Raw genomic sequence first — 9,980 nt, 5'->3', positions numbered from 1 at the left:
ATCATCATCCCATTTAAGAAGCCAGGAGAGGATTTTCTTCCCAATTCCATTTCATCAGTTTTACCTAAACAGTTGTCAGCCTTAATAGGACTGAAATAAGAACACTTATTTCTCCAGATTAATCTTTTCACTTTTTTAGAAAGAATGATGGCACATTGCCCTCATTCTGGTCTTCCTATTCTTCAAGATCCTCCTCCTAGAAGACAGTGATATATTTTAGAGATTCTCTTATCACAGTGGCCCAGGACCTGGAAAGCATCTTGAAATTCATAATATATATATTTTGAAATGTTTAGGAAAATTTCAGAGCTTTCTAGATTGTTCTTTCTTGATTCCCACCCACAGTATTTTCTTTCTTTGTTTTCCTTAAAATTTTCTTTTTGGAGACTCTAAAAATAAATTAATATTCAGGGAGGTGTGTTAGGGCCCTGAGATGTGCTTTATTCCTGGTGTTACCCCTGGTTTACTGTATCTGTGCCTAAGGCTGCCAACACGGTTGAATGACACGTCAAACACACTGTCTGTGACCTATTCTGTTTGGCAGTGCCAAAAGCTGCTTTGATTAATTTTTATTTTTAAATGCAATTGTTGTGTGGGTGAAGTATGGATCCTGCCTTTGCATGCTTTGTGCAGAGCATGTAATCCACCTCTTTCACCTATTTCTCCACTTGCAAAATTGATATGACCATATAATCTTTCTCTCCGCATTGATATACAGTAAAAGAAAAACTATCCAGGACCATGGTCAAAAGGTGCCAGACTAGTGCCTCAGAATGATCTGTTTTCTGATCTCCCTGCTTCATATCTTGCATTTCTAACAGGCTTCTCTCAACCATGTTCTGCGTCCCTAGCCCCAGCATTTATCAGTTATACAAGCCACAAATACAGATTCATCTTAGTGTACACTAAATCAAATGAGAAAATAATTCTCCTAAAACATTCATCACTGTACCCCAGAGCCAAATGCAGATCACTCATGGATAATCCAAGCCACACCTCTGCAGGCTATGAGGGATACTCTCCTCTTTGGATACTTACCATCTATGTGCTAGGAACTGTTTTCAGGGCTCCATAGGTATTAGCTAGCCAATCTTAACAAATAGGTACTATTATTAAACTGTATTTTATATATAAGGCAACCGAGGCACAGAGAGATTAAATGATTTATTTGCTATCACACAGGTAGTAAGTAAGTGGTAGAGTCTCGATTTTAGCCAGTTGGCTTAGCTACTACACTCTACTGCGTTTCAAGATAATGATAGTGACCATTTATGTGCCAGCTGTTGGGCCAAGTACTTTACCCAGAGCTATCTGATTAAATCTCCATAGCAATCATCCTTATTTACAGATGATAAAACTGAGATTTCAAAGAGTTAATTTGCCAAATACCACATAGCCAGTAAGTGGTAAGTTCAGAGCCAGGCTGTCTGGTTATAGAGCCTGAGAGCAAAGAAAATACTACACCATGTTGAAAAAGCCAACAATGAACTCCAGCTATGGAGTCTTCCATGCAAAACCCCCCTCATCCTTTTTTTAATTTTTTTTTTTTTTATGATAGTTACACAGAGAGAGAGAGAGAGAGAGAGAGAAGCAGAGACACAGGCAGAGGGAGAAGCAGGCTCCATGCACCGGGAGCCCGACGTGGGACTCGATCCCCGGTCTCCAGGATCGCCCCGAGCCAAAGGCAGGCGCCAAACCGCTGCGCCACCCAGGGATCCCCCCACTCATTCTTTAAAAGGACATGAAATTGTGCCTACTAGATCTAGTGGGCAGAGAAATTCCTCTTAAATCCCCACTCTAATGGGTTTGCAGACAGGCCAAGGAGGGAATGAACTCATGAGTAGGAGCCTGGAGGCTCTGTTGATGCAGGCCATCACACTGGCTTTTGATCCTCTTGCAGGCGTTCGGTTGGCAAGTCCAAGGCAGACAGCTCCCCCAAGAGGAGGCCTCCTACCAACTACCTTCTACAGCCCCAAGAGCTCCACCCAAACCTGCCTCCAGCAACAGAGGCTTCTGGTAATGGTAGCAAGCAGCTAGAGGAGTAAATTTCACACAATCTCAGCTATAACTCTTAGAATGGACTCTCCTTTTCCCTAGCCAGAAGGGCCCAAGAGTACTGCCCAGGAGTATATATCTCTTGGGCCTCTAATCTCTGAGGTCAGAGCCTGCCATCTGCTGAGGTTCATCCTTTGCTTTGGCATCACATGAACCAACACTACACAATATACTTTTGCCCTTTTGTAATCAAATACTTCCCTCAATACAATCAAGGATACAGTCAAATAGTGCAGGAGCAGAGGAAATAGGGCAGGCCTGGGAGAGGGAAGGGGGATATAGCAGAGAATCTTGGGACTCTCAGGTTTGGTGATTTTGGGAGCCACGAGAAACAAGGTAAATATTACAGTGATAGAAGGAGCTAGTGAGTAGGAAAAGAAAAGGAGAGTGAGGGATACTCTCTGGGGCACCTGCTCTACCAGTTCACTAAATAGAGTGAGGGAGGACAAGCAAGTATGGTCCCACAATAAATGGTCCCCTAAGTTAAGGCCAGCCTTTGCCCCTTTGCATTCCCATCCTCTCAGCCACTGACACTCAAACCATGCCCTTCTATTCCGGTGCAATGAACAGATTTCACACGACTCAGAGGCATACCTAAAAGCGGCCTCTTTCTTGGCCCACAGTCTCTGAAGACGGTCCTAAAACAAAAACAAAAACCCTGCATGGAGCAAAAGAGAGACAGCATCGCCCCCTAGTGATGTGAGGACTATCTTGGTAGACTTCTGGATGCTTTCATGGGCTGCCCAGGTAGAGGCACAATGCTGGAATGGAAACAATCTCCTTAGAAACTCTATCACGGAACTAGAGAAAAAGCAACAAATAGACCCTACCCCCAGCAGAAGAAGACAGTTAATTAAAATTCGAGCAGAACTAAATGATATCGAGACCAAAAGAACTGTGGAACAGATCAACAGAACCAGGAGTTGGTTCTTTGAAAGAATTAATAAGATAGATAAACCATTAGCCAACCTTATTAAAAAGAAGAGAAAGAAGACTCAAATTAATAAAATCATGAATGAGAAAGGAGAGATCACTACCAACACCAAGGAAATACAAACGATTTTAAAAACATATTATGAACAGCTGTACGCCAATAAATTAGGAAATCTAGAAGAAATGGACGCATTCCTGGAAAGCCACAAACTACCAAAACTGGAGCAGGAAGAAATAGAAAACCTGAACAGGCCAATAACCAGGGAGGAAATTGAAGCAGTCATCAAAAACCTCCCAAGACACAAGTGTCCAGGGCCAGATGGCTTCCCAGGGGAATTCTATCAAACGTTTAAAGAAGAAATCATACCTATTCTACTAAAGCTGTTTGGAAAGATAGAAAGAGATGGAGTACTTCCAAATTCGTTCTATGAGGCCAGCATCACCTTAATTCCGAACCCAGACAAAGACCCCACCAAAAAGGAGAATTACAGACGAATATCCCTGATGAACATGGATGCAAAAATTCTCAACAAGATACTAGCCAATAGGATCCAACAACCATTAAGAAAATTATTCACCATGACCAAGTAGGATTTATCCCCGGGACACAAGGCTGGTTCAACACTCGTAAAACCATCAACGTGATTCATCATATCAGCAAGAGAAAAATCAAGAACCATATGATCCTCTCATTAGATGCAGAGAAAGCATTTGACAAAATACAGCATCCATTCCTGCTCAAAACCCTTCAGAGTGTTGGGATAGAGGGAACTTTCCTCGACATCTTAAAAGCCATTTACAAAACGCCCACAGCAAATATCATTCTCAATGGGGAAGCACTGGGAGCCTTTCCCCTAAGATCAGGAACAAGACAGGGATGTCCTTTCTCACCACTGTTGTTCAACATAGTTCTGGAAGTCCTCGCCTCAGCAATCAGACAACAAAAAGACATTAAAGGCATTCAAATTGGCAAAGAAGGGGATCCCTGGGTGGCGCAGCGGTTTGGCGCCTGCCTTTGGCCCGGGGCGCGATCCTGGAGACCCGGGATCGAATCCCACGTCAGGCTCCCGGTGCATGGAGCCTGCTTCTCCCTCTGCCTGTGTCTCTGCCTCTCTCTCTCTCTCTCTCTCTGTGACTATCATAATAAAAAAAAAAAAAATTAAAAAAAAAAAAAACAAATTGGCAAAGAAGAAGTCAAACTCTCCCTCTTCACCGATGACATGATACTCTACATAGAAAACCCAAAAGCCTCCACCCCAAGATTGCTAGAACTCATACAGCAATTTGGTAGCGTGGCAGGATACAAAATCAATGCCCAGAAATCAATGGCATTTCTATACACTAACAATGAGACTGAAGAAAGAGAAATTAAGGAGTCAATCCCATTTACAATTGCACCCAAAAGCATAAGATACCTAGGAATAAATCTAACCAAAGAGGTCAAGGATCTATACCCTAAAAACTATAGAACACTTCTGAAAGAAATTGAGGAAGACACAAAGAGATGGAAAAATATTCCATGCTCATGGATTGGCAGAATTAATATTGTAAAAATGTCAATGTTACCCAGGGCAATTTACAAGTTTAATGCAATCCTTATCAAAATACCATGGACTTTCTTCAGAGAGTTAGAACAAATTATTTTAAGATTTGTGTGGAATCAGAAAAGACCCCGAATAGCCAGGGGAATTTTAAAAAAGAAAACCATAGCTGGGGGCATCACAATGCCAGATTTCAGGTTGTACTACAAAGCTGTGGTCATCAAGACAGTGTGGTACTGTCTTGGCCCCAAAACAGACACATAGATCAATGGAACAGAATAGAGAACCCAGAAGTGGACCCTGAAATGTACGGTCATCTAATATTCGATAAAGGAGGAAAGACTATCCATTGGAAGAAAGACAGTCTCTTCAATAAATGGTGCTGGGAAAATTGGACATCCACATGCAGAAGAATGAAACCAGACCACTCTCTTGCACCATACACAAAGATAAACTCAAAATGGATGAGAGATCTAAATGTGAGACAAGAGTCCATCAAAATCATAGAAGAGAACACAGGCAACACCCTTTTTGAACTCGGCCACAGTAACTTCTTGCAAGATACATCCACAAAGGCAAAAGAAACAAAAGCAAAAATGAACTATTGGGACTTCATCAAGATAAGAAGCTTTTGCACAGCAAAGGATACAGTCAACAAAACTAAAAGACAACCTACAGAATGGGAGAAGATATTTGCAAATGACATATCAGATAAAGGGCTAGTTTCCAAAATCTATAAAGAACTTATTAAACTCAACACCAAAGAAACAAACAATCCAATCATGAAATGGGCAAAAGACATGAAGAGAAATCTCACAGAGGAAGACATGGACATGGCCAACATGCACATGAGAAAATGCTCTGCATCACTTGCCATCAGGGAAATACAAATCAAAACCACAATGAGATACCACCTCACACCAGTGAGAATGGGGAAAATTAACAAGGCAGGAAACCACAAATGTTGGAGAGGATGCGGAGAAAAGGGAACCCTCTTACACTGTTGGTGGGAATGTGAACTGGTGCAGCCACTCTGGAAAACTGTGTGGAGGTTCCTCAAAGAGTTAAAAATAGACCTGCCCTACGACCCAGCAATTGCACTGTTGGGGATTTACCCCAAAGATTCAGATGCAATGAAACGCCTGGACACCTGCACCCCGATGTTTCTATCAGCAATGGCCACAATAGCGAAACTGTGGAAGGAGCCTCGGTGTCCATGGAAAGATGAATGGATAAAGAAGATGTGGTTTATGTATACAATGGAATATTACTCAGCCATTAGAAATGACAAATACCCACCATTTGCTTCAACGTGGATGGAACTGGAGGGTATTATGCTGAGTGAAGTAAGTCAATCGGAGAAGGACAAACAGTGTATGTTCTCATTCATTTGGGGAATATAAATAATAGTGAAAGGGAATATAAAGGAAGGGAAAAAAAATGTTGGGAAATATCAGGAAGGGAGACAGAACATAAAGACTCCTAACTCGGGGAAACGAACTAGGGGTGGTGGAAGGGGAGGAGGGCGGGTGTTGGAGGGGAATGGGTGACGGGCACTGAGGTGGACACTTGACGGGATGAGCACTTGGTGTTTTTCTGTATGTTGGTAAATTGAACACCAATAAAAATTAATTTAAAAAATAAAAATAAAATAAAATATACAAATATGAAAAAAAAGAAACTCTATCACATGGCACGTTTTGTCAGATAGTGAGGTCCCCCAACATCATCACCATGTCCCCTCCAACCCTCCCAGCCAACTTCCAACTCCTGAGCTAGACCCGTCTGCAAATGCCTGTTTTGAAGACAGGTTGCCCCTGCAAGAAAACATGTAGCAGATTAGAGCTGGGGAAGAGAAGAGAACTCTGATGTCTTTGTTTCCATTTCAGTCCATTCTGCCAAGTTGAAGCAGACTGATTTTCATTTGTCTTAAATCCAAAGGGGAAAAAAAAAACCTACCTCTTAAACCAAACACCATCATATATGTACCCCTAAGGAATAATGAACTGCCTTTTTAGGCAAAGGAAGAAAGATCTCAAGAACCATTGCCAAGCCCAGGGTGCATTAAGAAGGCTGGGAAGAACTTTATTGACTGAGGAAATGTCTGGGTTTCCAGCTCAAAAGCCAGGATAGTAACATGAAGTTCCAAGTGCCTAGGTCAGTGAGGTCCCCACTGAGTGGCACTACCTGCTTTCCCTGGAGCCCTCGACAAACAGGCTATCTTCCCTTTGCACTGCCTCTCTGAGACTATCTGAAGCTTTGCCACCACACCGGGGTCACTCCCCTCCCAGCAGTTCCTCTGCCACTCATGAGAGGAGGGCAGGCACCAGAGGGTGGTCAGGGCACAGCCAGAGCAGCCCCTACATCAGAGCACAGAGCCTGGAGTCTCAACTCACCCTGGCCAACACAGAAGCAGGGAGGGAGAGAGGCAAAAGGAGCCAGCCTGTTTCCATAGATACAGATTTCAGTTGCATTTTATGACAGCCATGCCAGGCTGCCTGGAGAGGCATTGTTTGGATGCCTGGGGACCTGCTCAGAAGGAAAATAAAGAAAGAAACAATTAAAAAAAATTTCTAAGTGGTTTTTCTCCCAGTTTTGGGTCAAGAGCCATATCTGCCCTCTAGGGAGCTTCACATTTATAGTTAAGAGAGGAAGGTACCTGCCTCCCTAGAGCCCTGGACTGGCTGAGCAAAGCTGGCTATGAACTGCATTTACCACTACTAGGAATTTGGAGGATTTAGAATTCCCCTTCTGCTTTGTCAACACTCTTCTCTATCCTTTGCCAGCTCTCACACTTAAGGTAAAATGGAACTTGTCACCGCCATATCCCCCTATACAGTTTGGAGGGGGCACATTTGAAACTCCATAGCTGTGATAATGTCATGAAGGTTAGATGTTTCTCCCCTAGGGCTCCCACACCCTCTATTTACATGTCCAGAGTCCCTTCCTGCCTGTGAGACTGTAAACTGGCTTTGACCTATTTTGGTGGACTATCTAGAGAAAAGGGGACTATCTGAAAGAGGCTGGCCTCAGCAAGTCACATCAGCAGCACAGAAGTTGAGGGAAATCCCAGCTTCCTCAGTAGCCACAGGACCTAAGGAAGTACAGGGCCCTGGGGTAGCAAGTCTTTGGGAAATGGGCAGCCTCTTCCCAGTGTCACCTTGGAGGGTGGGAAGGAGCATAAATTGGCCAAGGACCTAAGCCTCTTCAGCTCAGTATATCACAAGTGTAAGCAAATAAAGACCCCAGTTTCAGGGGTTGGAGGTACCATTTCATGGAAAAGACTCGGAATGAGGCAACTGGAAGGCAACATCCTACCTCAAAAGTATGCTCTGGCACACCTTGGCAGGTGAGTCTACTGCTTAGGAAGTGGCCAAGGTGAGTGAAAGAGTGTGACAATTCCATTTCTGTTTTTAGGGGAAAAGTAAATCCTCTAGTTTTTTTTTTTTAAGACCTCATGCCCTATGGTCCAGAGGCTGTCATGGTTTCCAAACACCGTGCTGGCTCAGGACTGATTACTGTGTCTCCAATTACAAGGAAAAAGAACCACCTTCCCACTTCCCAGCCTCTTTTTTCCTGTGGCTTTTTCCTCCTGGAACCAGGTGGGTCCCTCCCCAAGTATTTGCCCATTTGAGAAAGGTCACCTTCATTAACCCGAGGAGCCCTATCCTACCCATCTCAGGGACCCTCAAAAGAAAAAGAGAATCTGGTCTCAGAAGAGGAAGAAAACATAAAGAGATTTTGTGTGTGTGTGTGTGTGTGTGTGTGTGTGTGTGTGTGTGTGTGTGTGATTTCTGGCAGAGGTCATTTATAGCAGGGTCTTTACCTTTAGGTGCAGCCTGAGCAGTTCTAGACTCCTAATCCCAAGTCACTGAAGGTCACTGTTGAAATTATTCTTAGAAGCAGGCCACATCTGGGGCTTCTCTTAGAGCTGCCATACAATCCACCCCCTACCCCACCCCTGTGACCTTCATGATGGCTACTGCTGGTGCTGGTGCTTGTGCTTTGAGAGGACAGGGCTTACCCTGGTCTCTAGCCAGCAGCTCAGCCTGGAACATGGAAAGAACTCCCCTTGTTCCTGGACTAAAACCATCCACTCCCTGGAACATTCACCTCCCTTTCCAACTGGTACCTCTTCATCTCCTGCCATCTCTCTATCTCTCTCTCTGTTCATCATTCATTCATTTATTCATTCCACAAAGACTCAATGAGTTCTCTCATTTGCCTGGCCTTCCTAAAATGGATATGAGAAAGACACATTCCCTGCACTCACAAATCTCATAGACTAGTAGAGGAGAAAGACTCAGGAATGCACTCTTGAAATCTAACCTAGATGGGGCAGAGAAGAATTCCTGAAGGAGGTAAAGCCCAAACTGAGCCTTGATGGATGTGTCAGAGCCTGGGAGGGAGGTTCAAAGTAGCAGGGACTGCATGGACAGAGGCATGGAGGCAAGAATCAAGGTGCCATGTACAGGGAATTCAGGAGATTACAGCTGCTAAGGGTCAAGAGCAAAGTTATGAGTGGCAAAATACAGACTGGAGTATAGGCAAGCTTCAGACAGCAGAGGATCCTCTGTGATATGATAAGGATCCAAGCTGCATTCTGTATTGATTCTTAGCCTGAGAGGCAGAACTACAGGCACATTGCCCACCCCCCTTGACTTGAATGACATATTTCATACCTTTAATTCAGAGTAAGGTTGAACTTGAAATTAAAATGTTATGCAGAAAAAAAATTTAAAAATTAAAATAAAAAAATAAATAAAAATTTTAAAATGAAATAATACACAGTATCTCTGCATACAATAGCAAGCTACAGAAAAATTTGACGTATGGAAAGGACATGATCAAGTTTGTGTTTCAGAAAGATCTCTCTGGCTTCTGGGTCCTACTTGGAACCATTCCTCAGGGCAGTCCGTTGCCTAAGAGAAGCTCTGACAGCAACAAATGACTTATAGCAAAAATTAAAGCTTCTTTGTTACATCTGTAATAATTGTTGCTAAATATATTTCATTCATAGGGGAAAAAATGAAGTGGGGATACCCTTTCAGGACTTGGACTTCAGACCCATGTTTGCCAGCCGTCTGTGTTGATACTGCCATCTAGTGGTGTGAGTGCAGCATAACCCCCCCTGAGGTACCAAACTTGCTTCTCTCAACAACCTTTTTGTCTTGTTTATTTTGTAAAATTCTGTATTCTCTTATTTAACCTTCAAAGCAACTCCCAGGTATATCTCATTGTTTATCCATGTTACAGTGAGGAAACTGAGGGATGGACAGAAAACAATACTTGTTGTGAGTCTTCCTTGGACTGGGAACCATGGTAGATGATACACATGAGATTGACACCGTCCCTACTTCAACGACAGAGAAACCGAGTCCCTGGTGGAGAAACCAACCAGACTAAGCCACAGACTGAAGTTTTCCAGCTGCCAGAAGCATGTTCTTCCCA

Source organism: Vulpes vulpes, chromosome 8 (genome assembly GCF_048418805.1).
Source record: "Vulpes vulpes isolate BD-2025 chromosome 8, VulVul3, whole genome shotgun sequence".
Classification (NCBI taxonomy): domain Eukaryota; kingdom Metazoa; phylum Chordata; class Mammalia; order Carnivora; family Canidae; genus Vulpes; species Vulpes vulpes.
This window is presented reverse-complemented; position numbering follows the sequence as displayed.